Source organism: Peromyscus leucopus, chromosome 3 (assembly GCF_004664715.2).
Source record: "Peromyscus leucopus breed LL Stock chromosome 3, UCI_PerLeu_2.1, whole genome shotgun sequence".
NCBI classification, from domain to species: Eukaryota; Metazoa; Chordata; class Mammalia; order Rodentia; family Cricetidae; genus Peromyscus; species Peromyscus leucopus.
The window spans coordinates 4177037-4202888 of record NC_051065.1 but is presented as its reverse complement, the minus strand read 5'-3'; the positions used below and the strand labels follow the sequence as shown (position 1 = coordinate 4202888).

Below are 25852 nucleotides of genomic sequence, written 5' to 3'. Positions count from 1 at the left end.
TGCATAGCCACTAAAATAATTCTGCTTGTATATAGCTATTTTCTTAAACCACCATTGGTAAAGAAAATATAACTCCTATTACTATCTCCACTTAGGGGAAGTAGAATCAAATGGCTAATTCAGTCTAACAACAAGCCAGCACTCTGGCATTCCTGCCTGGAACACAAAAAAGAAAGTAACCCCAAAACACACAGGCAAATCCAGAGTCTGTCAATCAAACTACAACTTTGTACCAAGCATATCCTGTAGTGCTCATACTAAGAAAAATCTATCATGAAACACTCCCCATAGGGAACAGATTAGACTGCTAACCTGGTGACATACTGTGAGGGAAAAAAAATTACCCAGCAAGTACTTCCTTTTAAACTATTTACCATAGTCTGAATGTCTGTGTTCCCCCCAAATTCCTATAATGAAATTCCACCCTCCCCAGGTAGTAACATTTGGATAATAATATTTGAGTCACAGGAGATAATTGGGTCTCTGGGCTGATTAAGAGATGAAGCTCAGTTGGGAGAGCTCATGAACGATGTTGAGGCCCCTCACGACCCTTTAAAATGCACTGATTTAAAGAGGTCTCAGAAAAACACTTCACCCCTCACTATGTGAGGTTGGAGGGAAACAGCAGTCTATGACACTAAGTGGATCCTCACAAGTCATGAAATCTTCTAGGCTTAATCTTGGACTTCCAAGTCTACTTTATAGAACTGTTAGAAATAAATTTCAGTATATGCCATTTCATTGTTGCTGCATGAATTACCCAAGACAGCAATTCTTTAAAAGTGTAACAGATTTGAAGAAGCACCAATAAGATTCCCCAAAGTCTTCAGGAGTATGCACAATGGATTTCAAGTAAATTGCATGTGGTGGTCTTTCAAGCAGCCTGTTTTCTTCATACCACAAAGACATTAAGTTAGTCATAAAATGTTCATTTTGAAACATGAAGAAAGTGAACAAAGGTAAACGGCTCACCTCATGCCAAGAAACAGCAATCAGCAATACATGTGGTCTCTCCAGATGAACTGCTGCTTGAGAACACAACATGCCTGCAGCTTCTACTCCAGGACCTCAGACACTACAACTCTAAGTGGATGTACCAAGTATATATTCTGTATATTGTACAAATTAAAACAGTCATATTGGATCTCTGTGCAAAGAATACTAAATGTAAATGAATAAGAAATGGTAAAGCTAAGCCTTTCACTTTTCTCATAGTATGCACTAAAAGCTGTCATAGGAGAAGTACTCATTTACTGTAGTGTAAAAATGTACACTCTGGTTCTTCTTTGACTTTAAGATTGGGTCCAAATCTCCAACCTCAACCATTGCAGAAGATTTCTTTTCTAAGGCTGAAGCTCAGAATTTTCATCTTTACAATAAATGATGGCTCATCATTGTCAACTTGACAGGATTCAGCATCACCTAAGAAATAAACTTCTAGGCATGTCAGTGAGGCTGTTTCCAGAAAAGACTGAGGAAGGAAGACCCCCTGAGTATGGAAGGTGCCATTCCAGAGCCTGGACTTAATCAAAAGAAAACAGTGAAGGCAATACAAGCATTTCTCTCTCTCCTTTCCTGCTGTGAATGCAAGGCACCCAGCATCCTCATTCTCCTGCTGTTCAAACTCACACTGTGAGGCAAAATAAACTCATTCTCCTTTAAGATGCTTCTTGTCACGTATTGCCACAATAACTGATACACAACCCCTTTTAAAATGTCAACAGATACAATCTTACATGTCCACCAAATAAGCAGTCTAACCCCTTGATAAACTTCTAATGGTGAGAGTTTCTTGTTTCCTTCACTAACCCTTTCCAGGAAGAGTATTTTAACTCCAAGAACAAGAATCAGGAGACAGGAAGGCCCCAAGGCCCTCACACACACCATACTGTTTGACATAACAATCAATGTTCACCCTGCTCTTTGTATCTTTGATCTAAGACTTTTATCATGAATGGGTTGTTGGATTTTGTCAAAGGCTTTTCATCATCTAATGAGATGATGACGTGTTTTTTTTTTCTTTCATTTTATTTATATAATGGATTACATTGATAGATTTTCCTGTCAAACCATCCCTGCATCTCTGGGATGAAGCCCACTTGAACATGATGGATGATCTTTTTGATGTGTTCTTGGATTCAGTTTGCCAGTATTTTATTGAGTATTTTTGCATCAATGTTCATGAGGGAAATTGGTCTGTAATTCTACTTCTTTGTTGTGTCTTTGTGTGGTTTTGGTATCTGAGTGACTGTGGCCGCAGAAAAAGAATTTGGCAATGTTCCTTTTGTTTCTATTTTGTGGAATAATTTAAGAAGTGCTGGTATTAGCTCTTCTTTGAAAGTCGGGTAGAATTATGTGCTGAAACCATCTGGCCTTGGGCTTTCTTTCTTTTTTTTTTTTTTGGTTGGGAGACTTTTAATGGCTGCTTCTACTTCTTTTGGAGTTATAGGTCTATTTAAATTGTTTATCTGATCTTGATTTGATTTGTATATGTGGTATCTATCAAGAAATTTCTCCATTTTTTTATATTTTCCAATTTTGCGAAATACAGGTTTTTGAAGTAGGACCTAATGATTGTCTAGATTTTTTTCTGTGTCTCTTATGTCCCCCCTTTCATTTCTGATTTTATTAATTTGGATATTCTCTCTCTGCCTTTCAGTTAGTTTGGATAAGATTTGTCTGTCTTTTTGATTTTCTCAAAAAACCAACTCTGAGTGAGGTAACTCATACCTAGAAAGACAAAGATGGTATTACTCACTCATAAGTGGATATTATCTATAAAGTAAAGGATAGCCATGCTACATTCCACACACCCAGAGAGGTTAAGTAACAAGGAGGGCCCAAGAGGGGGATGCATGGATCTCCCTGGGAAGGGGAAATAGAAGAGATCTCCTGGGTAGACTGGGAGTGGGTGGTGATAGGAATTTCAGAGGTTGGGTTAGGATGGGTGAAGGGGGAGAGTAATAAAAGAGATGACAGGAAAGGGGGCGCATCTGGGGTCAGGTAGAAACCTGATGCTAGGGAAACTCCCATATATCTACAAGAATGACCCCAGCCAAGACTAGCAATAGATGATACTTCGCCTGAACTGGCTATCTCCTGTGATCAGACTGGTGGCTACTCCAATTGTCATCAGAGAGCCTTTATCTAGTAACTGATGGAAACAGATGCTGACATCCACAGCCAAACATTAGGCTGAGCTCAGGGAATCCTGTTGAAGACAAGGAGGAAGAATTATTGGAGCCAGAGGGATGAAAGAAAGAGAGAGAGAGAGAGAGAGAGAGAGAGAGAGAGAGAGAGAGAGAGAGAGAGGGAGGGAGGGAGGGAGGGAGGGAGGGAGGGAGGGAGGGAGGGAGGGAGGGAGGGAGGGAGGGAGGGAGGGGGGGGGGGGAGGGAGGGAGGGAGGGAAGGAAGGAAGGAAGGAAGGAAGGAAGGAAGGAAGGAAAGAAAGGAAAGAAAGAAGAAAGAAGAAAGAAAGAAAGAAAGAAAGAAAGAAAGAAAGAAAGAAAGAAAGAAAGAAAGAAAGAAAGAAAGAAAGAACGAACGCAATAGTTCCTGTTGGGCAACAGCCTTAGGTCAGGTGGAATTGAATCAGGATGGACAGGTACTACCCACTAGCCATAAAGAATGTCTTAGCCACTGGCTGACCATTCTACTCCACTTGTAGAAATAATATGCCTAAGTATCAAAAATAACTCACCCTGTTCCCAGGCAAATCTCCCCAAATATCTCTAACTTCCTGGTAGCTACCTAAGTAAGTGTGTGTGTGTGTGTGTGTGTGTGTGTGTGTGTGTGTGTGTGTGTACACAAGTGTGTGTATGTATGTGTGTGTGTATGTATGTGTATATACACATCTGTCCTCAAGCCCCTCTAAATACACTCCATCTTCATCCTATGGAAAGGCTGAGGCCCCTCTCTGTTTCAATAAACCAGTCTCATTCTGTTGAGGTCAAGACGTCTGTCTGCCTCAGTTTCCTTATAGTTCCCTCCAAACACTACTTCTGGATAATGCCAATTTATTTTAAAATAAGACCTAAAAAGTATTGTGACTAAATAGTACAAAAATACCCAGCAGAATACAAACTCAATGCTGTTCACTTAAACTAAAAGAAGGAAACAGTCTCTATTCGGTATGACCATAGGGAATACATGTGCAGTATACAATTAATTGGAATAATGTAAATGGCATCAAAAGAAAGACTATTGTCTATGTGACAAAGGTAGCCTGAACAGGTTAACGTATAGCACTGGCACTCACATTAGCCTACATATACTTACCAGTGAACACTCTAAGTATTTAATTATTGATTCCTACAGAGAAAATGCCCAGTGTCTCACATTTATATTCATTTAGTCAACACGCTTACTGGTGAAATGAAAGTCCATTCAACCTCAAAGCAGGGGATAGGAATTTGCATGCTAGTTCTGCATTGAACAAGTCTTTAGAGAACATAGCTTTCTGTTCTTCCTCCCCAGGGAAAAATGTTCTCTTGGGAAACAAATGATACCACATCCATATAGGGCTCAAAAAAATGCCATTTTGTGGTATTTGCACATACAAGATTATCTCACTCTCAAGTACCCAGTTTGGTGTTTGGAATATTACACCTTTGATATAATGAATAAACAAATAATCCAGGGCTATAATAACTCTAGTTATAGTCTTATAACACATATATCTATTTACCATATCACTATTTTTATAACAAATATTCCAGTTAATGTAGTATTTTGTAAATTTTACCTGCTTCTCAGACAAAGAAGCACAAAGTGTTTAATATAACTTGTCCTAATAAGTTAATGAAGTTATTTTTTTAACCTTAATAACAGGTATGGGTTTGTAAACCATATAATCTTTATTAAGCCAAATCAAATTCCAGATCAGATAATTTTAAACATTACATCTATATAGATCATGTGGGAGTTTTCTTTAAAGGCAGATTCAAGCCTAGAAATGAACGATGGGGCCTCAGAGACTGTATTTCTAGGAAGTTCCCAGATAACTGCCTGTCTGAGAAGCATGAATCAATGGCAGGATTCAAGACTATGAAGAAAAAATTCCAAGAAACTATCATCATATATCACTAGTACAATAAAGTAGTATCAAATTAAAAAACAAGAAGAAAAGTAAACTTCTCAATTTTGTAATTAAGAAAAAACACTATTAGGCTAGTGAGACAAACTAAATGGAAATTACATACAAAGCATATAGACAAAGGAAGCCAGAAATTTCAAACTAGGAACATTATTGAACAAAACAGAACTCAGGAGACACTAAAAGGGAACAAATATTCAACTATGAGACAAGCACATCATAGTGTGCAAACCCAGGCAGAGAAGCACCACAGCAATTATAAATAATGCTACAAAAATTCTAAAGCAATTAAGGCCCATAAAAGGAACAGATAAGAAGTCAAACATGTCCTAGATAAATCTGTTGGCTTAGTAGATTAAAGGACAAAAGCCATATGATCATATCAGCAAATAATTTGAAAGGGTTTATCTAAGTAATTCATCAGTGTTTGCTAACAAAATGTATTAGTGAAAGAATTATTTCAAGGTTCATTTAAGGAAAGATAGTAGAATATATTCAGTATAAATTTCCACATATGAAAAAGAAACCTATATAAAATATTACATAGGTTACTATGTGCTCATAAAATGGCAAGGATACCTAGTATTATCACCATTATTATATGTAGTTACGGACAGTGTTATGCTAACCCACAAGGACAAAGAAGATTTTTTTAAATTATCTTTACTGGAAATTAGTGTCTACACATAAAAGAACAATCAATTTCTGAAATACTATTAGAATTAACAAGACCCTAGTGCAGATTCAAATATAAAATCAATATACAAATAATTTTAAGACACTCTAACATATTCTATAAAACAAAAACTTTTAATATCTAGAGTTTCATATGGGTACAATCTTTTTTTTTAATTTCCTAAGGCAAGTCTGGTGATATATGCTTATAATTCTAACACTCAGGAGGCTGAGGCAGGAGAATTGTGGGTTTCTGGTCACCTTGGGCACATACCAAGGTCTGGAACAACCTGACTTCATAGCAAGATTATCTCTCACAGGAAGAGGGGGTAGGGAAGAAGGGGAGCAGGCCTAGAAGCAAACTTAAATAAGGAGAGTGTAGATTTCCGTTGTAGAGGAATCTATACCGTAAAATATTAAGAAAGTCACTACTTGTCCCATAAACGACAACAAAAAAGCCTATCTTTCTCCTTCCACAGCAGCCAAACCTCTTTCCTAGCTTTGGGCTTTACCCTTCCTTCCTTCCTATTCCTCAATGTCCTACACCTAAGTTACCTGTATTGGTTGGCTAGTCTCACTCACTGGATCTCAACATGAAAACATCTCCTTCTCTGATTTCCTTGGCTAAAGCAGAAATGAACACAGGCCCTGTGGATGTCTAACCAACTAAGACCCACCCTGCCTGTGTCTACCTGCTTCTCCTTGAACACTTCCATAAGAATAGACTCCATCAGCTTCGGTACCATATTTCTCATTACCTACAGACACAAAGAACGCCCACTTTGCAGTTCTCAAATATTTAACTATGTTTTAAACTTTTCACTACTCCCAACAATCTAAAGGTCTAGATGGTTGCTTAATTACACATGAATGAAATGGGATAAACAGCTATTAAAATGTTGCTGACTAATTGAGAACAGCTGTTAAAGCATCCACACCAGAACACACAGAAGTCCTATCTTTAGAAGCAAATGTCTCTGAGCATAACTGATGATTCCAGTCATACTAATAACAGATATTAAGTGATATCTATTTATATTTATTTCATTTTTACCTTTCCAAAACAGTAACTGAATTATTTTTAAAGTTATAAAAATCTCAATATAGTTTTCATAATTATACGTATATCTCTAGTGTAAATGAAGTTAGCATTTCCTCCAACTCCCTTGTCACTGTCCAGTGTCTATAAATTTAGAAAAAGAATCACCAACAAATATATCATTAGATTCAACAAAAATATATTCCAGAAAAAAATCCAAAAATACCATAGAAATTCACTCAATTACTTATTTCCTGCTCCTAAAAACACAGGAAATCTTGGGAAGTGATATTATTCAGTCATAGGGAGCTTGCCTAGCACACACAGAGCTCTGGACTCAATTAACAGGACCACTATATACATGTGCATGTACGCGCGCACACACAGGTGTCCACCTGCACCCACTTTTATGTGGGCATACCCAATGACAGTTCAGAAAGACTACTTCATTTGTCAAAGTAGAAGAAATGAGATAAAATCCTCCTTAAATTCTCACAGTGGTACTGTACAAAAAGCAAGCAAGGGATGTCTTGTTCTCACGGAATCTCATTTTAGGGTTGAAGGAAATGTTATATTGCTACCACTGTGGCATGGGGCTTGTGATTCCCTAAGGTGTTTTCTATCAGAATCGTGTATGAAAATGTGACACACACCATAAATCACAGGAGTCTTTCACCACTAGATGGCGAGCTTATGACTTAGCAGCTTGCCTCTGGGGTCACTAGCCTTTTAAATAGAAAAACAACCTAAGAAAGCAGACCCACTCCATTCATCTTAAAATGCTAATGATTTAATTAAGAAAATAGATACTCTGCAACTAAGCACTATGCAGTTAACAGGTAGTTATCAGAGCATAGTTTTTGCTTTTCAAAAACCAAACTGAAACACTTAAGTAACACTTTTAATACACATATATTAATCTCAAATTAATCTAGGCAGGGGTGTGGAACAGGGTACACTACTTACTAAAATAAGAAACACTGTCTTTGCGACATCTAGCTTTGAGACCTCACTTGCCTGTCTTTTAATGAGTCTAGAATAGAAAGACCCTCCACATGGTTCAGACAGACTTTCTTCAAGTGACAGCTAGACTGCAAACAGTCATTATTCCCAACTCCTACGTGATGGATATGAACAAAGAGATGAACTCTAGTTTATTTTGTCAAGCCTAGGGTTGAAACATCAACCCTGACCTTTGGGGCTACCCTTCTCCACATCAGGACCAAGAGACCCACAGAACCAAGATTTTTCTACAGAGGCAAACTTGTTTTTGAAGTGACTTCCTATAAGGCGAAACAAGGTTTATCTATAACATCCATTTAAAATACATATTCACAAACACTAAAGACTAACTCATTGCATTTTTACAACCATGAGTATAAACTGCATTATGGTTATCTTCATGTTTTCAGAAAGAGATTCTCAATATAATCTTCATGTTTTCAGAAAGAGATTCTCAATATAATTAAGCATCTGCTGCTGAAAACCCATGATGAATAGCTAACAATTTTAGAATCACTCAAAGCCTAGTTTAAAGACAAAAAGCTCATTTAATTTACTGCCTTCATAGAACATTTCTTAAATACACTGGAGGAAATAGAGATTTTTGGTAGAGCTAGAAGATGTATTATTAGGAGAATGAAAGGAAAATAAGACTTTCTTCAATTGCTTGCTTATCACTGAAAATATCAGTTACTGGTCTAGATTATATTCAAGATGCCATGGCATCACAATGGGTCAGTTTTCCTGCATTAAATGATTCTAAGATTGTACTTTTCAAATTCTGTAGCATGTATAATATTCCCTAGATTTTGCCTTGAAGGTAGCCAAAATTTCTCATTCTATTTCACTATGCTTTGTATATAAGCTTGTACCCACATCTACTGGCTATCGGTAAAGGGTACTTAAAAATGAGATACCCTGGGCTGGAGAGATGGCTCGGTGGTCAAGAGCAGCTGCTGCTCTTGCGCGGAGTTCAGTTCCCAGCATCCACATTATAACTCAAAACTTTAGTCCCAGGGGATCTGACATTCTTTTTGCATCCAAGGGTACCAGACCTGCACATGGCACACAGATATACATGAAAGCAAGAGTTGAGGGAGACTAACACAAAAGAAAGACAAAACAGTAAGGATGAGTGGGAAAGACACAAGGAATCGTACCACTAACTATCTGTCTAAAAATACCTACAATACTATATCTGTTCACTTTTATAGTAGGATAGAAGCCTTTTCAAACTGTATGAAGGTATCGATCCACTCCAAAGATTAGCAAAATGAAATGGTTGCTTTTTCAGTTCTAAGGACTCAAACCCATGGCCTTATTTATTCTGGGCAAGGGCCACATTGCTAGCTACATTCCCAGCCCTGGAAAACATTCTTATTAATCACCAAAAAAAAAAAGAAAGAAAGAAAGAAAGAAAAAGCATGTGACTTGCAATGGGGGAACTTTGTGTTCTCTAGATATATTTTGCCTATATATTATCATTTGTATACATGCCTTGTCTTCTTTTGCAAACTATAAGTTTTGTTGTTATTTGGGGGGATGGTTTTTGTTTCAAGAGAGTATCATGTGTCCCAGATTGGCTTCAAACTTATATATATAGCTGAAGCTGCATCTCCCATGTAACTGTGGTTACACAATCTAGATAAGCTATATGTTTCTTGAAGACAGACGCCACATGAATGTGCTACAGATCCCCCTGGCTGACTCCCAGCTGAGCACTGTGATTAATGATGAAATTACTCGCATGTAGTCTTGCTGTTTACCTCCTTTACTTGTATTGTGGGTGGATTTGGTCAAATGAATAATGCTTCACCAATAGGAACAGCGAAAGATAAGGCTGAAACTCTTCATAATCATTAGTTTATAACCCAAGTTGTACTTCTTCCAAGTTACTGTCTTTTTACACTGATATATTACATAATCCCCTCTCTTAGATATTATTCAAGCAACCAGGGAAGCGATCAGAAACCAAAGCAAAGATCTCTGAACTGTGATGCACTGAGGATGGCTAAGAGCTGACAGTAGTACCATTACCTGAGCCATGGTCACTAACATTTGAGTCCTCTGTAACTCACTGGAGACTCCTCAACAAAGATAGAATGCACCTGGATACTCTTAGGCTGTAAGTTCAGGGCCATACAGTGAAAAACACTGACCTATAACACTTTGGCTTCATGGTGGAGGTTTATATTTTCTAAGCTTGACCCTCCAGCAAAATAGTAGTTTCTCTTAAGTAAACAGTATGCCCTATTATCTGCATTTAGGTTTTTGTCTGTGTGCTTTGCTGTGTGCTTGTTTCTAAAAGTAGGGATAAGTTATACTAAGCCTGTTTTACTTCAAATGTATGAGAAAGTCTTCTCAGGTCAGGGTCACACTATGCTGAGACACGTTTTCTCAGAAGCTATTTAGCAGGTAAATTCTTCACAAACTATGAACTGAAGTTACAGGGGTGACTCTACATAAACATTTTCTCATTTCTGGGGCTGTAGAAGATTAGTACTCCCTTTTGAGCAAATAAATCAATTTTGTGATTACCTAGCTTCTATGTTGAAATAAAAGCACTTAGAAATGGTAATAAAAATAATTTGACTTACATCAATTTATTCACTACTAGTGAACTCACAGAATGAAGGAAAAAAAGTTCCTAAAAGATTTCTAATCAGGAAATACAGGCTAGATTTTAGAATTTATTGCCCCATTAACATTCCTTTCCTATGATCACTATATTACCAAGGTTGACTTAAATACCTTAAGATGTCTAGATAAAGAAACTGATCATCTGGAGTCTTACAGATATTAACAGCAACCTGTGCACAGCTCAGCATTAATGCGATTTGTGAAACATTCTGTTGCAGTAATCTCAATCCAGATGATTTAAACCAAGAGTTAAGTTAATGCTAAGAATTTGTCAGAACAATCACTTTATATGTACTCAGTTCCTACATGGCTTTTTAAAATTCAAGTCTGGAAACTTATTAGTTTAGCCTACTTTCTCAAGCTGAATGATTTTCAAAATCAAAGTAAGCTGATTTGAAATTTTTAATACCTGTTCATCATTGGGAAAGTGGCAAATGGATGCAAAAGTAGCAATCTTTGATCTCATGGATACAATCTCATCATTTATGGACTGCTCTTGGGTGAGAGAACTGAACACAGAAAGCAAATAGCATTCCTTTTGTTGTTAACATGCTGTATTCAGCTCAGAGAATACTAAAGGGAGGTTGCTAGGACCTTTCTTTCCTGGTTCTAATACTCCTTCATTTGCTTCCTTGAAATCCTATTACAGAGCTACAAGCAGAGTTCTCAGCACATATACAGTGGTGATCCACCCCAGATGAATGTCTCAAGCAAGACTTAGTGAGCCCACAGCTCTACCCTTCCCCATTAAAAATTTCAAAATGACCACCCTAACATGGACATGTGTATTTTACTTGTACACTTATATAACATGGAGAATGCCCATGTTCCCACTGTCCAAATTGCTCTATAAATATGCCACCTCAGGTCTATCCAGACTCCCAAGAGGTGTCCCTTGCCTACCACTATCAAGTTGTCTGATGTGTGGAATAGGGTTTTCTACTTACCTGCCTACTTTGGATGCGACTAGGATTCGATGGAGTCTCAGTTTCACTTATGGTAGGCCTTTCCTTCTCAATGTGTCCTGTTCTGGTATTTAGTTTTCCACTGCTGCTATAACCAAAAGTCAAACACTGAGTAGTCTCAACAACAAAGTTATTTCTGCCTCGTTCTGCAGAAATCTAACTCCAAGATCATGGGGTCAGTAGGGTCGGTTTCTTCTCCCTCTCACTATGTCCTCACATATCCTTGGGTATGTGTTTCTACAAATTTCATCTTCTCAAAAGGTGAGTGGAGGGCAGGGCCAACCAAAAGTAAGTGCAGGTAAAAAGGCCACAAGGAAACCTGATACTTTGTAACTAATCAGAACACTTTTAGGTGTTGTAGAGAAAACCAGTGACACCAGGTGGACTAGATAATATCCCGCCCTAATGGTTCATTTGGATTTAATCACCTTATTTAGAAGCATCTCCACAGTTATGTTGGGAGGTGCTAGGAATTAGGACTTCAATATATGACCTTTTGCAGGAGAACACAATTCAGCCCACAGCATCACAACACTAAGCTTACAGGAAGAAAGCTATTTAATGTTCTTTTTGCTCTCATCTTTAATCCCTTGCTACCGCTAATGGCTTTTTAAATTAAATGTTTCTTGTTCAAATTGCTGTGATTTGTGCTTCCTAATCAAAGGCTTTCCAATACATGAGTGGTGTGCTCACATTGTCTAAACCATACCTCTCCTCTCCTGGCCATGTTTTTGTTTTTAGAATGTCTGTCTTTCTGTCTCTCTCTGTCTCTGTCTCTGTCTCTGTCTCTGTCTCTGTCTCTCTCTCTCTGTCTCTCTCTCTCTGTCTCTCTCTCTCTCTCTCTCTCTCTGTGTATGTGTGTGTGTGTGTGTGTGTGTGTGTGTGCGCGCGCGTGCGCCTGTGTGTCTGTGTGTTCACATGAGAGTACATGTTCTTGTGGAGTCCAGAAGAGGGTGTCTGACATGCTAGAACAGAGCTGGAATTGCAGACAGTTGTGAGCTGCCTGACTTAAGTACTAAGCACCATTCTCCAGGTCTTTTCAAGACCCATACAAATACTTTACTGCTGAGTCATCTCTTCAGTTCCAGGTCATGTTTTAACAACACCAGCACCCCTAGAATTCCATAATTCTTTGACTTAGACTTTTTAAAAAATGTGTTGAGTTTTTTTCTTTCTTTCTTTTATTTCTTTCTCTTTAGTTTTAAAGCACACCCCTGTTGAATGCTCTAACCCTTAGGAATTATTCTTAACCACCATGACAACTACACAGACCAAGAATGTAAGGCCCTGTGGTAGGCATTAAAAATTGAGTTCCAGTAGCTTTACCTACTGCTAAAATGACAAATCCTATATAACCACATGCTTGATATGAAAGAAGACCCAAGCCAACACAAATATTGCTTTCAGGCATATGAAGAGTTGCATGCCAACCCATCTACTTCTTACATTTATACTGAAATTTTCATTCAAATGTAAAACAAACCAAATTCATATAGCTCTCCATTTATCTGTCATATTCTAAAACCATCGAATTTGCCACAGTAATATACTGCTTCAGTAAAACTAAGATATGAGATGAAATTATGGGAAAGTGCATTTTTGAACCTTAGTGTTGGTACTAGGAAAACTTACGTCTGCTAGACTGGTTCTATGCATTTTAAATAGAACTAGGGGGGACTTAGGGAAAACAGACTTATTGTTCTTTAATTACACATGAGATATGCTCAAATGTATGACACATACATATATATGGTACATATGCCTGCATATATGGTACATATGTGTACTTTATATATATATGTGTGTGTGTGTGTGTGTGTGTGTGTGTGTGTGTGTGAGTGTGTGTGTGTGTGTGTGTGTGTGTGTGTGTGTGCGCGTGCGTGCGCGCGTGCACGCACGCGTGCACCTATACATATATTGATTTGTGGAAACATGGAAGGAACTGGAGAGAAGAGACTTGGGAGGAACTAGAGAGAGGAAAGAGAAAGGGTGTGGTGATATTTTATTTATGCTCTAACAAAGCTTGCCTGGTGATCAAAGGAAAAAGCCAGCCACTATATTAAACACAGAGGTCAGGCAGCGGTAGCACATGCCTTTAATTCTAGCATTCTGAAGGCAGAGATTCATCTGGATCTTTGTGAGTTCAAGGCCACACTGGGAACAGAGCCAGGCGTGGTGGCACATGCCTTTAATCCCAACACTAGTTAACCATAGAGGTCTACAGGTATGTATAGACAAACAGGAAGTGATAGAGCTAGGCAGAAAGAGGAAGTGATGTTGCTGGGTGGAGAGAGGAAGTAAGATGGCAGGGCACAGAAAGGTATATGAGATGTGAGTATATAGGAAGTAGCTCTCTTGGGCCGAGGATTTCCTAGTGGTAAGAACTTGTGGCTGGCTTGTTCATCCCTCTGATCTTTCAGCTTTCACCCCAATATCTGGCTCATCTTTTTTAATTAATAAGACCATTTAGCAATTTGGGGAAAGCAATGTAATTATATTTTGAAATAAAAATGTGTAAAAATGCCAAAAAAAGCTAATATCATCTACACGATAAATTTACAAAAAAATAACAACTATTTTTTAAAACTTCTTTTGGGGGTGCAATTAGAGAAATGGGTGTTTGGGTTATAAAGAGCAGGGTTCCTTTGTGTGTGACAGGCCTCTCCACACTGCTGGATTATTCATTTGCCAATACCCTGCCCTCTTTCAGGTATTACCATAGACAGAAACAGAAACCTAATGGTAAAACTTGCTTCCAGCACTCCCAGACTGGCCATTTTTAATATATATATAACATCCTGCTCTGTTCGGAAACCCACTCTGTTTAACATCCTAATGCCAGCGCTCTCATTTCCTTGGTACCCACGGAAAGCACTGGTGTCTTCAGCCGTGCTTTCTGCTGCGATGGTCTGGTGTCCCCGTGACCCCAGGATGCTTTTGGTGTTGCAGCCAACATGGAACATGCCAGGAAAAGCTGCATCACAACACACTGAGGCCCTGAGACTTCCTATTCTTCCTCCATCAGATTCCAAAGCAGCACAAGCAATAACCATAAAGGCCAACATTGCTCCCACCAAGAAAGTGTCAGCTAAGAACATCTTCATCGCTCCTAAGCTTCTTTTGACTCTCCTTCTAAGATGTAATCCAACACCTGCACTTACGTATTATTCTCTTCTCTTCCCATTCCCAATAAAAATCACACTTAAAGCAACATTATGAAAAGGAACAAACACTTTAATTTTCTATACAAGTTCAATTTGTGGTTTAATTATATGAACAACCTGCCATAATTATATTGTTTAATTATGCTAATTTATAATAATTACATTTGAGCCTTTTGGATAAGATGTTATTTTGAAATCACATAACTGATCATTTCAAACTGCTGATTACCATAAATGGAGTGTTTATTGTTCCCTAGTCAGAGCCATTCAAAACCACTGTCACTTGTAAATTACCGTGCTTATTTATGCAGAGTCTCTCCAGTACAAAAATGTTTATAAAAACTGAACATTATCAAGATGGATTTAAGGAAATATCTGTAAATGTGTGGAGGCTATAGAAAGGCATCTCACCATCTCACTCCAAGAGAATAAATAAGTCTAAGGAACAGCTTCATTGCCGTGACCACCCTGCGACATTATTTCCTAGCAACATCCTGAGTACAGCACACAAAGAGTGGGTATTAGAAATGATCAATGTGTTATTTTAAAAACTACACGTGGAAGTGGGTACAAAGTCTAACCCCTAAAAGTAAAGCTATTTGCAGTTGATATCTGATCAGAAGGAGTAAATCAGTTTTCTCCAGCAGGTATGTCAAACACATTCCAGTACAGGCCCAAGCCCCAAGAGTAGTCGGCCAACGCAAAATGGACTCCATGTATTTTATGTCCTTTTTCCCACTTCAGCTTATTTTTTGTTTGTTTGTTTGTATTGATTTTGTTTCTTGTGTATTAGAGAGAGAGAGAGAGAGAGAGAAGGAGAGAAGGGCAGGGAGAAGAGAAAATATAAAGTTGAGTTAGGAAGGTAGGAAGGATCTGGGGGGAGTTATGGAAGGGAAAAGAATATGATCAAAATCCTTTATATGAAAAAGATTTGTTAGAATAAAAGGAGCAAGCCAGTTCCTGTTCTCCAAAAACCACAAACTAGAAGAGAGGAATCACATACCCAAAGAGAAAGATGAGGATTAACCTAAGGAGACTAAATGATGTAAAGTTGCATTTAAAAAATGAAAACCAAGGATGTTCATCGTCCAAAAAAAAAAAAAAACCTGTATATAGCAAAATTAACATTAGTTTAAAAATATCTTCCTTTAAATTTAATATATCGCATCAAAATCAGACAAAGGGGAACACTGAGTTGAATGTTTAAGTATAGCATTCACTCTTCATGCTTGCTTTCATGATTGTTTTTGAAAAGTACTTTATCAATACATATATAGGAGTGTGGGCAAGGCTAGTCATATTGTGCTCACTTTATAACCAGATAAACTGAGGCTGAGGAAAACTTTAGTGGCTTGGCCTGTATATGGACCTTGACTCTTTCACTATGGCTACTCTCATCTGATCTCTAGATAAGAAGTTTGGGGAAAATAAGAAGAAGAAATAAAATCAAATGTAGACCTATACACAAAATCCCAGGGGAGCAAAATAAACATATTATTTAAGGCAGCTACTAACACAAAATTTTTCCATTTTTCTCCTCACTGTAATGAGGCTGGGAGGAAACAGATGTGGATTCTTGGAAGCATCAAACGAGGCGCTGAAAGATGCATCCTGACCTCAGTGCTAACACTGAACAGTGCTGAGAATTACAAACTCTTTATCATATGGAGTCAACAGACCGTGTGTCCCACAAGCTACGGATGTCTTCGCATATTTAAGTGGTTGAAAGATAAGAAAAGAATATTGTTCCTATTCCTGTCATGGAAATTATGTAAAGTTAACACTTTACTGTCCATGAAAAAAATGTGACTGGAGCCCAAGTGTACCGCACCTAACCATTTGTGAAATATCTATCATTATTTCCATCCTACACAGGCAGAATTGAAGTACTGTAACAGAGACCACTATAAAATATAAAGTATTTGCTCTGTAGTCTGGCACGGAAAATGTCTGCTGACTTATACTCACATAAACATCAAATGTATCCATTATATGTTTTCAGTCTATGGTTTTAGAAACAATAGCATTCATTATTGGTTTGTTCTAAATGTAACTACGATGCCAATCACATATAATACAGTGTGTGGGGGCATATATACATGGAGAATTCAAAGAAAACTACTAACAAAAAAAAACATTGTGGAGAATATTGCAATAAAATATCTTTTTCATGAATGAGAAGGATAGTATGCAAATAATCAGAAAATATGCTGTCAAAAGAAATACAGATAGACCCAAATCCATTAGCATAGTGACATGAAAGACTGGAAATGTACAAGATAGAGGACAGTGTTTGTAATGGTTAGTTTTAAGTCAACATGACATAAGCTAGAGTCATCTAAGAGGAGGAAAACTCAATGTGAAAGTGCCGCCATAAGATCCAGCTATAGGGCATGCTCTTAATTAGTGGTTGATTGGAGAGGGCCCATCCCATTTTGGGTGGTGCTATCCCTGGGTTGGTAGTCCTGCGATCTATAAGAGGCCAGCCTGGTCCTCAGAGATCTGGGATAGCTAAGGCTACATAGAGAAACCCTACCTCTAAAAAACAAAAATCCAAACAAAAATAAAAACAAGAAAAGCCATGAGGAAAGCCATGGAAGCAAGCCAGTAATTAGTACCCAATACCACCACCGTGGCCTCTGCATCAGTTCCCTCTTCCAGAGTTCTGCCCTGATTGAGTTCCTACCCTCATTGCTTTTGACAATGACCTGTTATACGGAACTGTGAAATAAACGTGTTCCTTCCCAAGGTTCTTTTCATCGTGGTATTTCATCACAGCAAAAATTAACCCTAAATAAGGCAGTGTCATTGAAAGATTTTTTATGAATACATAATCTTTGCCTTTTAGTTTTGACTTTGAAATAAATTTTTTTCATTAGGTTCTTTGACTGACTTTTAATTGAAATTTTTACTGAGATAACTGCAGTCCCATGCAGATATAAGAGACAGAGACTGCTAGTTAACTTCAATGTCAACACTTTGCAAAACTATAATATCGATGTGATCTACCTACTTTATTCACACTCACTATCCCTCATCTCCCCTAAAAGAAGCCATTTCTGCCATGTCTACCAGGTGCTGATGAAGTCCTCACCTCCTGGTCAGTGAGCACAAAGGGAACTTGAATCTACCTCTCTACGGTAAACTGGCCCAATTCCAGTCCCATCCAGGCAGTGGCGGAGGAGGCCTGATGGAAGCTGTAGCTTTCACCATGCCCCTCCAGGAACACTATGTGTGTAGAGAACAACAAGCAGTAACTCTACTGTCAACCAGCAGCCCCAGAGAGCCCCACCTACATGTCAAGTGGTTCTGAGTGGGGATCCTGAGCTTGCACCTGGCAGAGTACAGCAATGGTCTCCTTACTCCTGAAAAACACACACACACACATACATACATATGGTCTCCTTACTCCTGAAAAACACACACACACATATATACATACATACATATATATATATATATATATATATAAATAACATATATATGTATAGCTTGAATAACATCCAGTATCACAGAACATCAAAACATAATATGAAAATATCTAAGTTTCAAAACAGACAATACCAACATGGGAATGGCAGAGACCTGTCTTATATTTTAAAGGTCTTATATTTTACAGGTCTTATATAAGACCTGTCTTACAATTTAAAGCAACTGATCATAAACTTATGCTTTCAGGACAAATTATTAATATGGCTTAAGCTAATGAAAAAGAATATAAAGGAAAAATAAACTAAAAATTTAGTAATGAAGTATCTATAATAAAAAAATTAAAAATTTCAGTCTTCAAAGCTCAATGGCAGAATGGCTAAAACTAAAAAGAAAAAATCAATAAACTTAAAAGGAAAATAGTGGTGGGAGTGACTGAGAAAAATGAACACAGTCCTGGAGACCTGAGGAATTATCACTACTAACCTATATTTTGTGTCACTGGAGTCACAGAATGAAACAAACAACAGAACAGGTCTGAATGGTGTTCAATGGTTGAACTCTGCAAATCTGCCAAGTGACATAAACCTATTGATTCAAGAAGCAAGATAATTCAAAGGTTAAGTTGGTCTATTTCAAGCACCTCATCATTAAATCTCTGAATTCTAAAGGCAAGAAATCTTCTAGTACATGAGGGGGAAATGGTATAAAAATTAGAATAGTGGTACTGTCTCCTCAGAAGCCATCTGGGCTAGAGGTTTAGTAGCAAATGTAATTTAAGAGTGGTCAATCTACAATCTGTATCTATCAAAACAGCCTTCAAGAAATAAGGAGGAAATCAATACATCCTCAGATAAAAAGAAAGCTGAGGGATATATTTTTTTTTTTGGTCAGTAAATTTACTCTAAAAAGAGGGTTAAGTGAGTTTTCCAATAAGAAAGATGATTTAAAAGAAAAAGAAAAGCAAATCAAAGCAATAGCAACCAAGGATATCAGGAAGAAAGATCAAAATAAACCACAGGATGCCCACTGATGTTAAAAGACAACACACTTTTTTTCTTTAGTTTGTGAATTATGTCAGTGGCTGAACAAAATGTAACACGATCCTGTGTTGATCTAAAAAGAGGGAAAGCAGATACCACCCCAAAGGGAGGAAATGTTTCTATACTTCATGCAAACTGTCAAAGCAGGGACTCAATATTAAACTGTGATAATCTGTGCATAGTCTGGTGATATCTAGAGTGTCCTCTGAAAGAGATATACCAACTATAGGTGAGGTAAAATGAAATGCTAAAATATATCTGAGCAACCTAACAGAAAAAAGGCAATAAAAATAAAACAGAAATGAAAGAAAATGTCAAGCATAAAGCAAATTAGTAACTTAAATCTGAACCTACAGTCATGTGGGATGTAAATGGGTTAAATACGCTAACTAAAATGACAGGCAGAGTGAATTTAAAAGTATGTTTCAATAATATGCTGCTTACAGAAACTCATCTTAAAGACACAATGACAGAGGCAAATGGAAAGCAAAGGTAGGAAAAAAGACACATCACGGAAACATCAATCAGGAGTGACAATGTACCAGATAAATCAGACTTGAGAGCAAGGAGTGTTAGTAGAGATGGCACGGACATACATAATAGGTGGGCTCAACTCACCCACAGAGAGACACCTAAATGTACAGGTAAACAAACAAAGCTGGAAATAAACGTATGGATCCAAAACTCCTCAAACTGAAAGCATAATACATGGTTAAATCTGGAGGCTCTAATACAGTCTGAAGAGTTACCAGATTAAGATAGAGAAAAACAAAGCTGTAATTTCCATGATAGCAATGTCAAAAACTACCAAAAAATATCTGTACACAATATCTTTCACAAATACTGACAGATAGAATTGAGCAGCACATAAGAATTCTGTGCTATGATCAAGAGGGGATGAGTTACCAGTCAGTCCAGTGCAGAGTAAGATGTTGGCCTGTACTGTTTGTACTTCTGTAGCACTGAGGGTAGTCAGTAGGAAAAAAAGAGGGATTGATATCCTCCATACCTACAAATGCCTCTTTTCCTTTTATGTTCCATTCATTTTTGTTTCATTTAAAGGCACTGTGGTCTGGCATGCAGATAAATGTCCAGAATTCTTTTCTCTCTTGTGCATTTACCCTGTCATCATTATGAACTATCGTTGTTTCTAATAATTTTCTTTTGTTCAATGTCTAAATGGCCAAATATTGACACAGCCATTCCTGTTTCTGATTAATGTGTGTGTGGTATAATTTCTCCCAAACTTTTACTCTGAACTTACCTATGTCATTAGATTCTAAATGAGTTTCTCAGGGCAGTTATAATTGGTAGTTATATTTTTGATGCACTCTGCAGTCTCTGCACTTGCTGTGGAACATTTAGAACTTTTCTTTTCCAGGTGGTTATTACATGTTACTATTTAAATGCATCTTGTTATTATTATTTGTCAACTTATTTCCTCTCACTCCCATTCCTTAATTTCTCTATTACTCCTTTGCTTCAGGTTGTCTGACCAGTATTACAGAACTGTTTCTTAGTTTTTTTCAATGTTTTAAAGAATCTTTCCGTATAATTTTTACAATGCTCTAGTTTCTCAGAGTATTTTATATGTGTGCATTATGAACACATCTATGATCTATAGTATTCTGCTAATACCAGTACAGCATCAACTTCCAGGGAGCATGAAACTTTATTTTCACTAGTTCCCTCTGCCCCCTCAACTTTTAAATATAGTTTTATGTATTTTAAGTATTATGTGGCATTATGATTGTTTTAGAATCATCAAACATGATTTATAAAAGTCATGAAGAGATGTTCAGTCTATGCTATGTGCTCTTCTTTGAGTTCTATTGTCATTTCTAATTGCCCACAACATCTTCTTTTGCCACTTCCTTACTGCTGGTGAAGAACTTTATCCAACCTAAGAACAAAATCTGTCCACAACAAGTTGGTTTGTCTTTCTCCAGTTAGGAATGCTTTTTTCCCTTTTTTTTCCTGAGTGACAATATTACTGATCTATAACTTGCAGTGGATAATTCTGTTCTTTTAGTAACTAAAAATACTCTAGCCTGTAAACCCCTGGTAGGCCTGGTGGGTCTTTTGTTGAGTGGATGGAGGACACAAGAAACCTTTGGTACTGTGTTGTCCCAAAGGACCTTGACACCTTCTTTCTTTACTGAAGGTTTCACTTGGGTTGTGTCCTGTGCTACTGATCCTGAACCACAACATACAAATGTCAAATAATTCAAATTCAACACTTTTTAAAAAACATTTCTTCATCCTTTAACCCAACAATATAGAAAATAAAGTGAAACACTGAAGACATGATGCCCCCCCCCACTTCCTTCTCAAGAAGCAATGATGGGTCAGCACGGGGCTGTAGAACTGCACACATCTCCTCAGTCACCAGAGATACTGTCCTCTCACAGCATAAACATTCCTACTCACACTTTAAGATAATGCATGGCATTAGTACTATTAATTCAAGTCAATTCTAATGTGATCTATTTTTCCATCAACACAGGAGTAGAGAATACAAGTCAATACCATAAAAATATCTCTTCATTGTACTCAGAAATATGAAAGAATACATCATTTTTGTTTATATCATGTGCTTGACAGTAAGAAAGAAATTGTGTACAGCATTATTGGACCAGTCTCCCATATTTCTACCCTTATTTACCCACACATAAAAGAACCTTTAATCCCAGCACTCGTGAGGCAGAGCCAGATGGATCTCTGTGAGTTCGAGGCCAGCCTGGTCTACAGAGCGAAATTCAGAACAGGCACCAGAACTACACAGAGAAACCCTGTCTCGAAAAACCAAAAACAAACAACCAAACAAAAAAATCACTGTAAAAAAAACTGAAATTAGCTTGAAGGTAACTGTGAACCCCAAATTAAAGGTGAAACCTACACATTTTAAAGTAGTTTTTAAAGTCTCACAACAGCAACATTTTTCTATGGGGCCTCAAAAATAACTTTTCATGTGAAAAGTTGCCAATCAAAGAGTGTAAGTTCACTTGGGTCAAATTATAGTTCATTTAAGCCACACTCACTCAAAAGACACATGAGCAGCCACTTTTTCCAAATACTGTAATAAGGTAATAAAGGAGTAAGGGGAAGTGAAGAAAGCATTTATATACTCATGAGATGAGGTAACTACACAGTTGTTCCTGTTTCACTGCTATGAAAGCAGTGATCACAGTTATAGATCACAGATCACAGAAAGAAAATGTAACAAATGTGGGGGCCACAATCATCACTTCACGGTGAGAAACTGAAGACACTAAAGTGTTGACCAGCATGCTCACTTTGACACAGCTAGTAATGCCGGAATCACCCTTGAATCCCAGGAACTTTGTCTCCAGGGTCTCTGATCTTCCCCAAACCCCCAGAGAAGTCAGTGAAGTAGTGCATGCCTACTGCAAGACATAAGGGCAGATTAAATACAGAATTTATAGAAAGGATTCCATGAAATAAGCACAAATTAGCGGTGGCATTCCTTTAAAGGATAGTGCCACAGAAACAACATGAAATGAATTAAATCTTTAAATTCTACCATTTACAGCTACAGAAAGAAAATCCCACTTATCCCAAAAAGTTTACAAAGAAGTAAAATAATGCTAAATAACAATACTCAGAAATTTAAAGTAAACAAACAGTAAGGATATAAATAAAGTAAGAAGCAACATAATTGTTCCATTCCCAATAGGTTAGCAAAAAGTAAGCAGGCTCAATGGATAATGTTCAAGAATTTGCCTTTTCAGTCGGGCGGTGGTGACGCACACCTTTAATCCCAGCACTCAGGAGGCAGAGGAAGGCGGATCTCTGTGAGTTCGAGGCCAGCCTGGGCTACAGAGTGAGTTCCAGGACAGGCTCCAAAGCTACACAGAGAAACCCTGTCTTGAAAAACCAAAAAAAAAAAAAAAAAAAGAAAGAAAGAAAGAAAAGAAAAAGAATTTGCCTTTTCAAATATAATAACTGAAACAACTGTATCTTGACCCTGGAGTATCTTCAATCTTCCATCAAGTAGTTTAGTCATAAAACAAACAAGGGAATAAAAATGTTACTTAGAAATCAAAAAACAAGTAGGTCATAAAAATAAAAGGCTAACCCCACTGTACTTGGTTTTTAAAAGTTATTTGACATTTTTCATTTGTAGATCCTAGATATAAATCATGAAACCCAAATGAAGATACTCATAAACCTATCACCATTAAGGAAAGCAAGCTTTTCACTCGATAAAACTTATGAATAAAATAAACAGAAGTAGAGGGCTTACGTATTTAAGTGGCAACAGAAGAGCAGTGCAATACCATGAAGCTTTCTATATAATGGAGGAATTAAAGTTTAAGTGCTACTATTAGACTATTAAAAAAGAAACTTTGAAGATGTGTTAAGAGAAGTACCTTTATATAGGGGCAGAAAAGATGAGTCAGTAGATAAAGTACCTACCATACCAGCAAGAAAACCTGAGTCCAGATTCCAGCACACAAGCAAAAGCCAGGTGGTAGCAAGCTTTGATAATCCAAGGACTGGGAGGGCAGAGAAAGGTGGATCACTGGAGCTCCTTGACCAGCCATACTAGCCCATTGGTGAGCTCCTAATTCAATAAGAGACCTTGGCTCAAGAAATAAGGTACAGAGTGACTGAGGTAAACATCTGTGGGGAGAGAGAAGCAAAGTGAGAGAGGAAGGGAGAGACTGAGAGGGAGAGCGAAAGAGAAAAGAAGGATAAAGAGAAAGAGCCCTAACTATGTAAATTTCTTTTCCTTCCAACTCTAAATACCAAATCAGCTCCTCTTTGTCTTGTTTTAAAAAAAGAAAAGGTTAGAAAAAAAAAGAAATGAAAAAGGAAAAGAGAAAAAAAATTCAATACCACACACCCTTAAGTAGGCGCTCAGCAACTTGGTTCTGTGTGAAACCCTTACTTCAAAACACACACTATTTTTTTCCTTATCATGCTGTGATTTGGTTTCCCCCTTCTCCCAATAAAAAATTTAACTCTATGTCATTTGTATCCAGTCTTTGAAAACAGCGTCTTTTACTTAAAAAGACTTTCATCGGCACTTATCTCATTTGTAGTACAATGGAAGGCAGGCAGGCAAACATTTAGTTTTGAGACAAAGAAATGGTTCAGCCATTAGGAGCTCTTGCTGCTCTTCCAGAAGACCCATTTGGTTCCCAGCACTCACATTAGGAGTCTCACAACCTCAGGAAGCTCCAACTCCAGGGGATCCAATGCCCTCTCCTGTCTCTGCAGGAACTGCCCATCATGTAACCAACATTCCTCACCCCCACACAGATGATTTCTTAAAAATAATAAAATAAAATGTTTTAAAAGGACCCGAGAGATAAAAAAATGGGAAAACATTTCAATAATTCCTTAGGGCAAAAGGTAGTGTGGCTGTTTTACATTAAGCCACTATAATTACTGCCACAAAAATTTCAATCACATGAAATTCACTTCTAACTTTTCATCTCAGCAGAGGCCAAAACCTGGACTTGCAAAGAAACTCATCTCTCTCTCTCACTGAAGCAATTTTAGAGAAGATCATAGATTCCTTTATACTGTAAGTGCAAGAAGAATAGGTTAACAGAGGGCACCCTGGGGAAGATAGGCACAAATGGTGACTGCTACTTGAATGTCACTCTCAAATATAAAAATAAGGGGCTGGAATTTGTAATGAGTTGTGACAGCTTTCTCCTTTCAAAATTAATGAAAATCTAAGAAAAGAGAGATACCAATTTACTATAAAAGAAAAACTATTTCATTACAGCAAAGGGAAGAGGTGAATGGTCCCATTCTGTTTAGAAAATACAAATGCAACATAAATCATACCATAAGAGACAGTCTCACTTCTATGTGTATAGGTTCATTTAAATACATATATACACATATTATTCACTTGAAAATAATTCAAATTTTCTTAATAAGTATGTGTCAAGCACAAACAAGCCAGTTTAACATAATTCTAGACCAATAGAGAATAGCATTTGAACAAATAATGTAATTTCCTTCAAACACTCAGAAAGTTACTTTTCTATCAACAGTACTTTGATTGGAAAAAAACAGTTTTAAAGATTGCAGCCACTTGTGAAATAGGAAAATATTGAAAGTGTGTAAATAATAAGAAGAGTACAAAAGAATCATGCACATGGCTGCATAATAGTAACTATAATTCCTAAATGTATAAACTTACAATAAGTCTGGAATTATCAGCATTTATAAATTTGATCTTGTAGGTGGCCCTCCACTCCTGTGAACTGTTAAAAAGAATGTTGTGGTATAAATAGTTTAAAATTCTTCATTTGTAAATTCATCTTATGCAACCTTCCTGTCCAGAAGTCAAGAAGTCAATGGAGATGCCAGGGTGGTCTTCCATTTGCATTAAGTGGAGCTAGAATTTCAACAGACCCCCTCTACGTGTACTAGGAGAGATCCACGACAGATGTAGACAGATAATAGAATTGCCATTTAAAGGCAACTAAAGCAAACATCACTTATGCAAAATGAACACATACTAAAGTACTTCTTAGAAATCCAAACAGTTAAATTCATCACTCAAAAATTTGTGATAAACAAAGCAGACCATCATAAAATAGTGACAGTTACAAAAGAAAAACCCAAAACACCCCAAACCCCATTTCTATGAAAACAATTTTTCCACTAAGAAAGGTGTAGTTGGCTTTTTCAAAAGACAGTTTAATGAAGAACACATTTCTACATTATGAACATAAAAATAAATACAATCCTATTTCAATACCGAACAGCACCTATTTCCTGTTAAGAATTTAGAAAAGATACTCCACAGG

At 37.3% G+C, this 25852-nt stretch overlaps 1 protein-coding gene and 1 long non-coding RNA gene across 15 annotated transcripts in view; both read right to left on the bottom strand.

Moving 5' to 3' along the window:
- Cadps2 (calcium dependent secretion activator 2) overlaps positions 1-25852 on the bottom strand; it is a 552385-nt gene that overhangs the window by 475564 nt on the left and 50969 nt on the right. The gene's annotated exons all lie outside the window — the stretch shown is intronic.
- The window catches only part of LOC119087573, a 70208-nt gene continuing 50274 nt past the window's right edge, over positions 5919-25852 (bottom strand). Inside the window, exons 3-4 of the long non-coding RNA XR_005091031.1 lie at positions 11399-11501; positions 5919-8866 (exon numbers count right to left, since the gene is read on the bottom strand). This is a non-coding gene — a long non-coding RNA (uncharacterized LOC119087573). The remainder of the gene's footprint in view (positions 8867-11398; positions 11502-25852) is intronic.